At 44.6% G+C, this 13,284-nt stretch overlaps 1 protein-coding gene across 15 annotated transcripts in view; it reads left to right on the forward strand.

Moving 5' to 3' along the window:
• Positions 1-7,540: 7,540 nt before the first annotated feature.
• LOC149347883 (protein tweety-like) overlaps positions 7,541-13,284 on the forward strand; it is a 35,561-nt gene continuing 29,817 nt past the window's right edge. For 8 of the 15 annotated variants that reach the window (XM_089587599.1, XM_089587592.1, XM_089587596.1 and 5 more), the window contains exon 1: positions 7,542-7,900. The gene's annotated coding sequence lies outside the window, so the exon portion shown is untranslated. Of the gene's footprint in view, positions 7,901-13,284 lie in introns of all 15 variants that reach the window. The other 7 variants (XM_089587604.1, XM_089587601.1, XM_089587602.1 and 4 more) reach the window with 2 other exon arrangements.

Genomic DNA, 13,284 nt, shown 5'->3' on the forward strand with positions numbered 1-13,284 from the left:
GGGTAATCCGTGGTTAATCCCCCGTGACAGTATCGTGACAGGAGATCAGCCATGGATTAACCGTGACATCATGACAGTCGGTCAATGCCATTGGGGGGGGGGGTTCAAGGGCATTTTCCACTTCATTCTTGAGTTGTGTGCAACTATAGCGGAGCAGGCTTTTTGTAGACACTGTTTGAGATTGCCGGGGAAATTTTGGCGAGGCCTGCACAAAAGAAACGGCACAGTCTCATTCATTCTGTTCACAGATCATCCTCGTAGAGTTTTATAATGCGTACACAAAATGCTGCTGTACTAGAGCATGAACGTGCGGGGTGTGGCATATTTATTGGAGCCATTTACAAGACCTGTTTCCACAGTCTGCTGGACTGTTTGCGTTCAAATCTTCTACAGTTTTCATTTGGTTTAGGCCTTGTGTGTAGGTTGCTTCCCTTGTTTCTTCATACGTTTGTAGGCTGAGCCCGTTTCAGTGCAGAGCGAGATGTCGAAAAAGGCCTGTGTGGCTTCCCATTCATGTATATGTCCATGTCATTAGATTGCAGTCATTGATTGATATGCTTTAAGTACGCCTGCAAAAGGTGTCTAGCCTACATTCATCTTGTACGAAATTTTATATCTGCACTTGAAATGGTCATGCAAGACCATAGAAGAGTAGGCTGTGCTGGCTAGAAATATAGCATCACTATTTTTAAACAAACCAAGCAGGTTCCACCACCTGTCTTGGGATAAGCAGATCTCCGGGTGCCAAATAGAGGCACCCTTATGTCTGATAATTATGTAAGGGCCCTGTATATTCGCTTTATTTTTGTTTCCCCCTCTCAGCCCAAAGCAGTGAGTATAGTGGAAGTAGTGAAACCACCAGCCAGAACTGTGGGTCGTCTAAGGGAGCGTTGTGTTGCAAAATTCAGAAAATCTGAAAGAGCAGTGGGGTGTTAAGGGAAATTTCCCTACGGCAGACAGCAGTACAGAAACACTTTGTTTTGTTAAATGCTTGGTTCATGACATTGCCACTTTGTGGCAGCACATCTCGGTGACTAGCTGTAGTACTAATGTTGAATGTACTTGAGTTAAGACTGCGTTAGGAGTTTTCATTTTAGTTTACGTGTTCAACGGTTTTGTTCAGAACTTTTTTTGAACTATGGAAGGGTTGTGCGGCGTCATTTGTTCTAGTAGGTACCTGACCTATGCAGTTCTGAGTACAATGTAAAGCTTTGTGTGAAAAAGCGATTGAATGAGCTGCAGAGATTTTTTTTATTTTTTTTGCTTTCTACATAATTCATGCAATGTAAGCTGGTCCCGAAACAGGATTGATGGTATGCGCATGTGCAGACATTTTGCTGCACATGTGCTGTTTCAAATTTTGTTCTATAACATTATAATTGAATTTACGTGCGCATTATGTAATGTAGTACATACCATACATAACATGGATATTTAATAGGGCCTTTACTGAGGTTACAGCGAGTCGTAGTTCTCAGCTGAACAGAATGTCTCTCATTCGGACGTATCCATCAAAACGAAGTACCACGTTTGTGTTGTTGTTCAAGGAAAAGTGATCTTCCAGCTAGGGTAAAAACAAAGTAATTTCATTTGGCTTCTTTAAGCGCCTTTTTTGTGTATGGGAGTGTTGTGCCATGTAGAGATTAACCCTGAATGCGAAGTGCATCTTGCGAAACACTGCCATAGTATTCTTGTGAAACTTCACATCCTGGTCTTAAACTGCTTAAGGGGGGACACTGGTCTTGAAAAGAAAATTTTATTAATTTAGTCATAGTTATGAAATTTTCAGGGCACATGGATTTTTGTACGCTGATTCTAGATATGTAATTTAATTTCATGTAAAACAATTCCTTGAGCACTTATGCACTTTTTATGCAAGTGTTTTGTGGAGCGTTTTGAAGAAAATTTGCCTCAGGAAACTCGCTGAAATGTATGCCATTGGGTTCTCTTGACGCCAAGGAATACAATAAGGGTAAAATTATCATCCAGGCTCTCATAGAACTTGAGTAATAGGGTACTGAAGCTGCCACTTCAGAAACAGGAATGCACACTTTCCTTCCCATTTCTGAAGCGACAACTTCAAAACTCTATAACTTCAGTTCTATGATAGGCAGGAAGACAATTTCACCCTTATTGTATTCCTTGGCGTCAAGAGAACCCAACGGCATACATTTCAGCGAGTTTCCTGCAGCAAATTTTCTTCAAAACTCTCCGCAAAATACTAGCATAAAAAGCGCATAAGTGCTCCAGGAATTGTTTTACACTAAATTAAATGACATATTTAGAATCAGCACACAAAAATACATATTGCCTGAAGATTTCGTAACTGTGACTTCATTAATAAAAATTTTTTTTTTCAAGACCCTCATCCCCCCTTAAGAGCTTTTCACTTGTACCATACGCCAGTTCTCACCCTTCAGTCGTGTCCACTGAAGTAAACACTCTCCTTTCCAAGCCTGTTGGCATCCCACGTTTTCTTCCGCCCTTTCTCTTGTGAGCAGCACCTGCTCGAAGCTCTGTTTGTTGATTGCTCTGGCCAGGGGGTCTGGGTTTGTTGCTGGAGGGCTTTGGTGCTGCACGAAAGCATTGCTGCCCAGTGTATGCGAAGGAGCATCAGATACTTTCACATTGTACGCACACACCGCAAGTAGTAGTGAATTTAATTTAAGACATTTCGTTGCTCTTGTCCCTTTCAGGATTGTCAGCCTCATGTGAAGTTAGGACTAGTCTGAGCGGGATTTTGTTGCAATAGGGGATATTCAAAATTCCGCAAGTGCCCTTTCCCGCATAACAATTTTGCCCCAAACAAGATGGCTGACTATGCGTTTCCAGCTGAAACAAAGCAAGAAAGATTGGTTTTTTGTTTGATTCTTCCAAAATACGTTTCTTACATTCTATCTACACCCTTAGCGCCTGTCCTGTATCCCACGCAGTTCCTTTATAGCGAAGTCGGCCATCTTGTTTGGGGCAACATTGTTATGCGGGAAAGCGCACTTGCGGAATTTTGAATATCCCCTATTAGACCTCTGTGTTAACAGTGTTTGAGAGCAAGCTTTTTTATTCTTGCTGGGAAAAAAAAATAAAACAAAGGCAGCTAAATTTGGTCTAATAAAAAATAATCGTCTAATACAAAATAGCATTTTGGTAGGTTAAGTTAAAACACCTTAACTTTGCTCTGCATTGAGGAAGCTCAAAATGCGTTTGCATATGACCACAGAAATGTGGTGAGACATTATCTTGCAACAAGTCATATTTTCAAGAGTTGCTTGCCAACTCTTGCTGTTACTAAGCGACTGTGTAACTGTTAGAAAGCTATTTGATGCTCCTCTGTGCAGTGTGGTTTGTAGTGAGCTGTTGAGACATGAATGAGAGCAAATCCAGACCTGCTGTGAGCTAGAAACATCTACAAATTAGGCCCTGTGACTCGAGAAATCTTGTCTGTACTTTTCCAATGTCATTGCATTGCGCCTTGCTGCACCCTTTATTTATGCTGTTATAAACACTTTTTTTTTATTGCAAACAATATGTCTCTGTGGAATTGTGTGTGTTTGATGCAATGCAACTCTCTGGAAGGGCTGCACATTTTATGCTGAACAGTTCCATTCCAGTGCAGTTCTGTGGCACACAGAATGCAAGCGACAGGAGTTTGCTGGCAACAATTCTCCTTGTTGCGAAAGACTGAGTTGGAACAGTAGTGCATATTGCAATAGCTTTAGCGTAACGGAGACCGTACTTAGTGCAGACATATGCCGGATTCGTGGATGCCTGCTACGTATGTACAGTAGGAATTGTGTGGCCGTATGGGGCCACAGCGTGTGGCACAAGTCTTCGTTACCAGCAGGCACCCAGCAATTCGGTACACATTTACGCTAACATCTTTGCTTTGTTCAAATGCTCTGTCGCGATGTTTACTGTTTCCACCAAACCCAGCAGATCCTCTGATTCATTGTCCTTTCGCTCCAGATTATGCGTACATGCATATTCGCATTATCCTCACTGGGGAAAAATAAAATGGGTAAAATGGAGCACCAGACTCATGCAGGCAAAACTATAGTTGTGAAGTAAATTCATAGCCCACTGACCACCCGGGTGAAAATGTCTAAATGAGGTTCTTAAAAGTGTAGGCACCAAATATCAGGTGCATGTTTTCTTCTTTGAAACAAGACGTTACTATGCATGGATCACTGCGTAGTACTTGCCTATGGCCGCTAAATAATTTACAAGTAAATTTTTTACCTGTTTCAAAAGCCGAGTGATGGCCATGATATCAAAGGTGACTAAGTCACATGAGGCACAAAGAAAACTGCGATATAATCGCTACTTCATTTTGATCCAACAAAACGCTGAAGACTGCGCCTCTCAAAAGCAGGAATAGCAGCAGTTTTCTTCATAACTATTGCTCTACTGTTGAAACCAAAACAAATTGGTGACAAAAGAAATTCAATTAAATTATTTAGCGGTCATAAGCGAACATCACATGGTAATCCATCTATAGTAATGTGTTCCGCTGCAGGTACTAGTAGCTGCCCTGGTAGCACAACTAACATTTGTTTGGATAAACTGTTCGTGTAATTCTAACCTTTCTGCAAAGCTTCATAGAAGTGTTAGAGTTTCTGAATGTTACGCGCACTCCGGAAATTAAAGAAAACGTGCAACCTATGCTAAAATATGTTGCCCTACAGGAACACAGATTTGCTTATAGTGAGAACACGCAGCTTTACACCTAGCAAGCGCCAACAGGAGCAGCAACAAAGCGCTGCAGTACATGCAGCTTTCTTGAAGCTATTCAATTTACAGCAGGCAAAATCCAAGAGATTTAGTTGAAAAATTGTTAATTGAACACCATAACCCCACAAACAACGGAAATGCTTTCAAATGAACAACAAAAAGTTCAGTCAGCAAGCGGTGGCATGGAGATGTGTTCAAACAGGTGTCTACCCACACCCAGTATTAATTCAACATCCCGGACAATTAGGGTGACAGATGTAAGAAATTTGGAGTGAGAGGGACCCTCGACCATATTTGGGTGTGCACACAATCCTCAGGCAGGGCAAGTAAAATAGACAGTAGAGATGCCTGGGAGACCTTGCTGCGTAGTCCGGACCCTAAGCGCCAGCTCCTCGCTGTCCGTCTGGCTGAAGAGGCCACCGGGATTCAAGAAATCCAGGCCAGCATCTGACGCGGCGACCCTGTCCACCCCAATCCCTCCTGGCCCTCATCTCTGCTGAGAGGGAGAGCTAGAGGGTAGGATGAGGCCCCCAGTGACAACACTGACATCCAAGGGATGTCCCTGCGAAATCTTGAAAGGACATGCGGATATCCTCGGGGAGTGCGAATTAACTCCTGCGGACATCCCTCACATATCTTTTTGGCCGCATTTTCTGTATCCAAGAGAGGTTCGTAGGAAGTTTCTGAGTATTTTCATAGGCCTTAACGAGGACATGTTGGGTATTGGCCAATTAACAGTATATTTCTGAGAATTTTTATGGGCGCAAGAAAAACTCCCTCAGCCAACGTGAAAAATATTTGCAAGCATAATTTAACATTTTCTGTGATTTAGGCGTGAAAAAAAAATTACTACAGCTGGTTACAATGGTGTAGTTGCTTTGCCCAGTGCTGATATTTTAACGGGTAGCATCTGCACAGCATCGCATGCTGTCACGGCAAACGTATATCAACAAGCATACGAGAAACAGATCAGGCTGCAGAAACGCTACAAATCGAAAGTCATGCGACCCTATCATATTGGGCATATCTCCACTGAACGAAGGATTTCCACGAGCTTACGTACTCCAAATCTACCATCCTTTTGTAGTCAATGGTTCTTATTTCATTCAATTATGAATCTTTGATGACGCCAACGAAATGAAAATGAGTGGACCATGTTGCAGGTATCTTCTGTTAGAAAAAAAAACAAGCGTCCACTTTGCCATCTTAGTCGCGAACATTATGCAAACGTAATAAGACATGATTCAAGTAAACGTCCGTAATATCACCCGAATGGGATATCCATGGGATAACTTCAGGAATCGGTGTCTGCAATATCACCCGAATGGGGCATCCACCGGGTAACGTGTCGGGATATTTAAAACAAGGATATCCCACGGACATCCCTCTCAAGTACTCAAAGGTGTTAGGATATTTGGCTATGGTTCAGATATCCCTGGGACCCGGTGTTGTCACTGGGTCGTCGTCTTCTGTTGGACAATAAAGTCTTTCACTCACTCACTTGCCTGGAAGCAGCTGATCCAAGTACAGAAGCAAGGACCAGAAGAACCCAACATAGAACCAGTTAGTGCCCTACTGAGACCAGAAAACGAAACCATTAGAAACCAGCGGGAACTAATTTTCACCGGGGCGAGGGCATATAACGGAGAACAACAGGGAAGGGAAACGTAACGGCTTGCGAAGCGGCCTGGAAGAGTGCAATGGTTTTGCGTGCGCAGTTGTTACGAAAGGGATGTCAACTGCCAGTGTAGAGTTGGTATCGAGTTCGTTTGCTATAGCTTGTTTGCAACAGAACAAAAATCGCGTTATTTCCTTATTTTTTAACAAGCACGAACAGGAGACAATGGAAGATACCCGACATCGGTTCGTGTCTCGAATCGTGCTTGCTGATGTTGAATCTGATGCTTCTGAAACATTTGAGAAAGTTTTTCAGCACAGTGTCTAGAGCAATGACCAGTCGTGCAATAACCGGTCGTGCAATAACCAGCTCAGTGGAAAAAGTTTTGCGCGTTTGCCCAAGCCGCTGTAACAAACAACATATGCTGGCAATTTCGCTGTGTATTAGCTTGCGTAAAACCTCTGCACTATATGCGCTTTGCTGGACCTTCGTCTCAAGGTAGAGACTGGTAAAACAGCATTGAACTGCTTGAACGTAATCGTGAAGCTATGAAAAGGATGCAGACGCAATACGCAATACACCATCGTCGTCTTCTGGTCTATCATTCTCTACAAACGAGTCGGACATGGTCAACCATGACCTGTCCATCATGATTCCACCAAGAGTTAACGCAGCTGATGTTAGATTAACCCAAACCTCATGTTATATCCGTAGCCCCACCCCTTATGTAATACCCCTGAATAGGGGTCTTTAAGGAAATAAACTGAACTGAACTGAACTACGCAAATACTTTCAGTCGAAAAACCAGGATATCGAAACCGAAACTTTTCTTGCACGGCATGGCATCGTTGTAACTGGCTGTAACATTATCAGAAATTCACCTATTTAGATACGCTGGCCTGTGAAGAGTACGGTTCCGACCCGAACGTAACAAACATGGCGTCAAAAAAAGAGTTTACTTTAGCGTTACCATGTAGTTGTCATTGCTCTTTCAACACAGATGCTCTTACGCTGACATAGAGAGATGAATTTTGACTTGTAACGGGAGAGTAGGCAGCGCCGAAAGATTGCTTTGCTCGCAACAAACGCTTTGCCCTAGTGGCGGAAAACGGTACTATTCTTTCCTTCTCTCTGAAAGGTCTCATCAGTTCCAGAGCTTCACAGCTCCCGCATTTTTTTCTCTCTCGCCCCTCCTTTCTCGCGACTTCCTCCTCTCTGGCAAAGTGCGCTCGGGGCGGTCCCCGCTCGCACGGACGGCAGCGGAGGCCGTGTGTGTGCACCGTCTTGGCTGTGGGTGGTTATCGCGAGCAGCTAGACTATGTGAGAAACCACCGGATAACCAATTTCCTGCGCGCGCCTTTCTCTGCGTGTTCCCGTGGAGGCCGGGCTCGCATCACCGCCGCCTTCTATCTCCGACAAAAAGACCACGGAATAACGCTCCTCTCCCGGAGCGCCCAGGAGAAACTCCGCGGCTATGACGCGCGACGGCTAGCTACCGTCGCGGCAAAAACTCGCGCTCTCTGCCTCGCGTCACAGCCATCGATTCCCCGAGCGGTGAGTCTCTCCGGAACAGCCGTCCGGCTGCCTGCGTTTTCCGCTCTCTCTTCTTCCTGCGCTCTCTTTTTTTTTTCCTTCCTCCCCCTCCATTTTCTGCTCTTTTCCTTATTTTTACCCTTCGGACATGCCCCAAAATGTCTGCGTAGCTTCCATTTTGACGCGCGTCGCGCACTGGATTGTTCGCCGAGCGTGCGATGCGTTTGGTTGCGAACGCATCTTCAGCGCGCTCCGCGTCTCTGTAACCGATACGTGATATGCTCGCTGCACGAAAACTCTCCCCCGTGGGTAAACACCGCGGTGGCCAGCCGCGAAAGGCCGGGCCCGCAGCTGTGGAAAAGGTTGCGGAGAAAAAAAAAAATAAACGAATGGAAGGGCGGCCAATGGAGTTCGGAACCCCCGGGTCGATACATGTTGGCCCCAGCGAGCAAGCGCGCCTCGCTGTAGCTGCTCGCACTCGCGCTTCTGAGCACGGCTACCGAGCTTTACGTTGACGCGCGGTGTATGTAGCAGAGAGGCTGGAGGAGGATTTCCTTTCCAGCTTTCGCTTTTCGGATAGAGCTTTGCACTTTGCATAATGTATGGCTCGAAAGGTCCGTCCGTGCGATCAGTCTGTTTGAAAAGACGCTCGTCTCGCCTGAAGCCGCGCCTCCCACGCATTCGCGGTCCTTTTCGCACCGAAGCAGTTTGTCTAGCCGTCACCGTCGTGGTCCTAATCTCTTTTCCTTTGTCCCCGAGGGGCGCTCGCGCTAATCGTGCCGCGGGGCTTACTATATCTCAGTTTTTCTTCCCTTGCTCCCTTGTTTTTCTTTGTTTCCTATTCCGCTGTATTGATTTCTTGGGGTCGGGCGCCGTTTTCGCCGATCGCGCGCGCCCTGAGGTGTGGTATGGTCGAGACAATGCCCTCTCTGCTGCTTCGGCAAGTTCACCGTTGCAAGCATCGCTTCGCTGGTTAAAACTTAGTAACAAACATATCGTTGGTGCTTCAATCCATGAGCTGGTTGATCAGTGAAAGACGGGAGGAACCGTGGCTATAATTGCTCACGATAACGTCACATTTGCGCCATTCATCACCGCCTCGACCGTGGAAGTATTTGAACGCTTTGAAAAGACGCTCACAGCTGCCTCGGATGAGGAAACTAGTGCCCGACTTATTACTTGCGTAAGCTGTATATGCTGGCGCATGCTTCTTTTATGCGACTTCAAGGCCGCGACGCCTTCGTCATTGAAGTGTCGGCGATGCTTCAGTTGTGCTGCAAGGTGGTGCTCTAGATAGCGCCCGAAGCAACAGTTTGCCGAGGACCCTGGCGACCTCTCGGCTGACCTCGATTGTCTTGATAACTGCCTGACGACCGCCCTTTTTATGTCGTACGCACCGCACCTGCGTGCTCTTTCCCTCGTTTCATAATATCGTCGCTCATTATCCGCCTTTCTTTCATGCGCAACCTGCTCCGAGTTTGTCCGGCGTGTTTTGCAATCATGCACAAGTTTCGCATGGTACTTTTAGTACGTCTACTGCTTCTACGTTCTTTCCCCAAAGGCCCCGGCCGTTCATGACGGCTGGCTCGAAGGTCGAGTCACGTCGCTCGTCGTATGAACGACTTTTCTTTGTTCTTATTTCGCTCCCGAGGCGTCGAGTCGTCAAGGTCTCGCCATCTAACTGACGTCTTGACAGCGGAAGTGAAGGGTTGAAGCCATGCCAGCAGCACGTACTACACATCGAGTCCCGTGTAGTGCAGCTCTCGCGAACGGCAGTCGAAGATCGCGCTAAAACCGCTGAAACGCTCTCCAAGAAAATTTTTATGCGTTTCTTTCTTTCTTGGCAATGTTTTGCTGCCGCTCGTGTAGTACGTTGGTGTCCTATTCAATGAGCTTTGTAGAGGTCGCGAAATGGCGCGAACTTCGTTATAACGCGTACTGGCGCGTTCGCGAAGACGTCGTTTTATGCATTCGTGCCATTTTGTATTCGCTTCTAGTTGAGTCGTAGCCGGCATCCATGCATCCTTTCCCCCAAGGGCGCCACGGTATCAGCGGAAATACTTGTCTGTTTCATGCATGTTGCACGCCGTCGCGACGGCGGGAGGTGCTTCGGAGAAAGTGACACACGTGCTGCCTTATTTAGATACCGAAGGCGGTTACTGCGCGCTCTCGCCAGGAACGTTCGTGGGACAGAAAGGAGAAGCAAAAAAAAAAAGACCTGCGGAAGGAGCGTAATGTACAGGAGTAAAGAATACAAACTGCCCCTGCACGTCTATTCATCTATTCAGCGATGAGGTACACATGCGGTTTCTGTTTACTATTCTCTGTTACTACACCAGAAAATAGTGGTTAGAGATTTGAAACTAACCTTTTGTCAGTAAATGGGATGAACTCCCATTTACTGACTGAGATGTTTAACCAATTAATTCCGCTGTTGACCATTTTGGCACTTAATTTTTCTTTATATCCATACAGTGTATGTATATAATTGCTTGCCACATTGAATAGTCAAGCTCAACCTTCATTTTGAGCCACCGTGGTGGCTCAGCGAACGCATTTCGATGGAGGCAAAATGCCAGAGGCTTGTGTACTGTGCGATGTCAGTGCATGTTAAAGAACCTCAGATGGTCAAAATTATTCGAAGCCCTCCACTACGGTGTCGCTTATAGCCTGAGTCACTTTGGGACACTACAAATCCAAAAACGAAAACCAGTCAACCTAGCTTTATTTCAGTGCTATGTGAAAACGCTACTTGTAAATATTTTTACAGTAATGTGCTTACTAATTATTAATACATCAGCAGTGTACCAAATGTGTCACTTTGGTGAAGAGATGTAGATATTTTTTCCCGGCTCTTCTGTCGGGTCTTTCAATGTCAGATTTTGCACCAAAATAGCAGTAGCTAGTTTTGTTTGAAACGAAAACAGTGTACATACTTGGCTCTTTTAGCTAAAATATATCCAAGCAGGCATCGTAGTGGTTATGGCTGGCCAAAAAAACAGCACGATTTCACAGTGGAACACTGGTTGTGACACCTGTTGCTAGGAAAGTAAGGGTTGCTGAGATCTTTAAGTAGTCATTTCATTTTCCAAGCAACAGGTGTTGGCACAATGTCCTCTGTGAAATTCTGCTTGTTTGGCAATATCAACACAGAACTGCAGAGCGGTAATTGTATTAGCTAGCACCTTCCTTTGCTACGCTTTTGAGTTGAAATAAACATGGTTTCTGTTCTCTATTCACCAACAACTTGGTTTTTGAGCAACATGCGTGTGTTTCTTCTGAAGCCTCTGTGAAAACTTGATTGACCTACAATGTTACGATATCGAATAGTGACAATTTTTACTGTCATTGCTGCATGTTATGCTGGTAGCACACTGTCATAACCTAGAGGTCACATTTCATTGCCATCATAACACTGTGAGGTACACTGTCAATTGCAGTAAAAGCATTATCAATGCAATGTGTTCTTTCATCTTGGATGAGAGCAGAACAGTGCATTTGGCAAGTACTGAATCACTTTCATTGTCTGACATGTTTAATTATTAACCTGCTGCCCACTAAGGCTTACATTAGGTTACAAAATTTTGTAGTCACAGGTATGGATGATTCTGAACCATAAATGAAGCATTTAGGACAATTTCAGTGATGTTCACTAATTATTAAAATGTGTGCCCAAAGCTGTAAGTGAGCTTTTATGCGTGCTGCTTGCATAAGAGTTTTTCCACATATGCAAGCACTGCAGGAGGAAAGGTGAGATAATCGGGAGAGGTACCACATGGAAATCCTTAACTACCCTAAGTTCATGCAAGTATGGCTCCTCGCCCCCTCTAACTGCCTTTTAGTTCTCGTTAGTAATGTGATAGTTTACCAATGGACAAAGTCAGATATTGCTGTCCACCAAAGGCCAACACTCGTAATACAGGTTGGCATTGTTGTACAAAGTGCTACCTTTTACCAGCATAGCTCTTTGGGAGTATGACCACAAAATTTTTGGTTGCCTGTTTTCTATTTTTTCTTTCTTGGAATGGCACGTAAGAGATTAATGGATTGCCACGTGAATTCACCTACACCCTGTGAATGATGTATGTTTTTGAATTTACTCTCTGTTATAAATTATTTTTGTTATTGAAGATATGAAGTTATAAATTAACTACTGAACATAGGCAAATTCCACGTACCTATATATGTTTATGGATATGTTGCATAGCATTATAAAAAAAAAAGGATGCACAACTGGATTGTGCTGTTTGTGCTTCTTTAAGCTGTTGGTATTCTAAGTGGTAGCTGCAACTCCCAGGAGGATGGTTTCACGGCAACAGTACATGCATATTATTTGAACCGATCTAGAATGGGCTCTGGAGGGCAACACGTGCAAATTGTATTCAGAGTGGAGAAAAGTGATTAGGAACAAAAGAAAAAAAAAAGTGAGCTGGCAAACACATTGCTGGTGCAACCTTGTGACTTCTTTCACATATCCCACCACAAATTGACTGTTCATGATAAATTTTCTATGGTGCCCAACAACCTAAAACACAGATGTGGAACGTCTTCATGAGAAACTTGGTTTCTGCCTAATTTGCAACTCGTTGAATGGAATCTGATTTTTTACCCCGAAATTTAGGAAACTGTTAAACCGCAACCTGAAGGACTGTGTGTATAATGTATTTCAAGAGATGTATGGTTAAATTTGTACGGTCTCATATTGAAAGTTTTCATGTTTTTCATAACTGCATTTTTAGGGTTCCATGAAAACAACCTAAAAATTCAAGCAGTGTCCGAGTGTCATTGAAACTACTACTAGTGTTTATGTGCCGAGAATTCTTGACGCTCATGATCCTATGAGATGTTCTGTTTCATATTTACCAGCTGCTATAAATCCTAATAAAGCCATCTTAGTGTGCAGCCATTTTGTGCCAACTTGATACGGCCGCCGCGGTGGCTCAGCGGTTATAGTGCTCGGCTGCTGACCCAAAAGACGCGGGTTCGATCCCGGCCGCGGCGGCTAGAATTTCTTTGGAGGAGAAATTCTAGAGGCCCGTGCACTGTGCGATGACAGTGCACGTTAAAGAACCCCAGGTGGTCGAAATTTCCGGAGCCCTCCACTACGGCGTCTCTCATAGCCTTAGTCGCTTTGGGACTTTAAACCCTATAAACCAAACCAACTTGATACGCTGCAGTTCAGGTGTCTGAGACTACGGGGCAGTGACAACTTCCAGGCTGCACTTGCAAGACTGCTACTACCATTACTGGCTACTGGCATTCATTTCTGAATATTGCTGAACTCGTTTTCGTAGTGCTATTGTGATCTAGGCAGCTTCCAGGGAGCAGAAATTGCATTCCTTTCATAAGGTGCTCTTGTTCTGATTCTTGGTGGAGGTGACAGTTGCGTGGTGACACTGGGGTGA

The sequence above is a fragment of the Amblyomma mixtum genome, chromosome 4, assembly GCF_055824585.1.
Source record: "Amblyomma mixtum isolate Tamu chromosome 4, ASM5582458v1, whole genome shotgun sequence".
NCBI classification, from domain to species: domain Eukaryota; kingdom Metazoa; phylum Arthropoda; class Arachnida; order Ixodida; family Ixodidae; genus Amblyomma; species Amblyomma mixtum.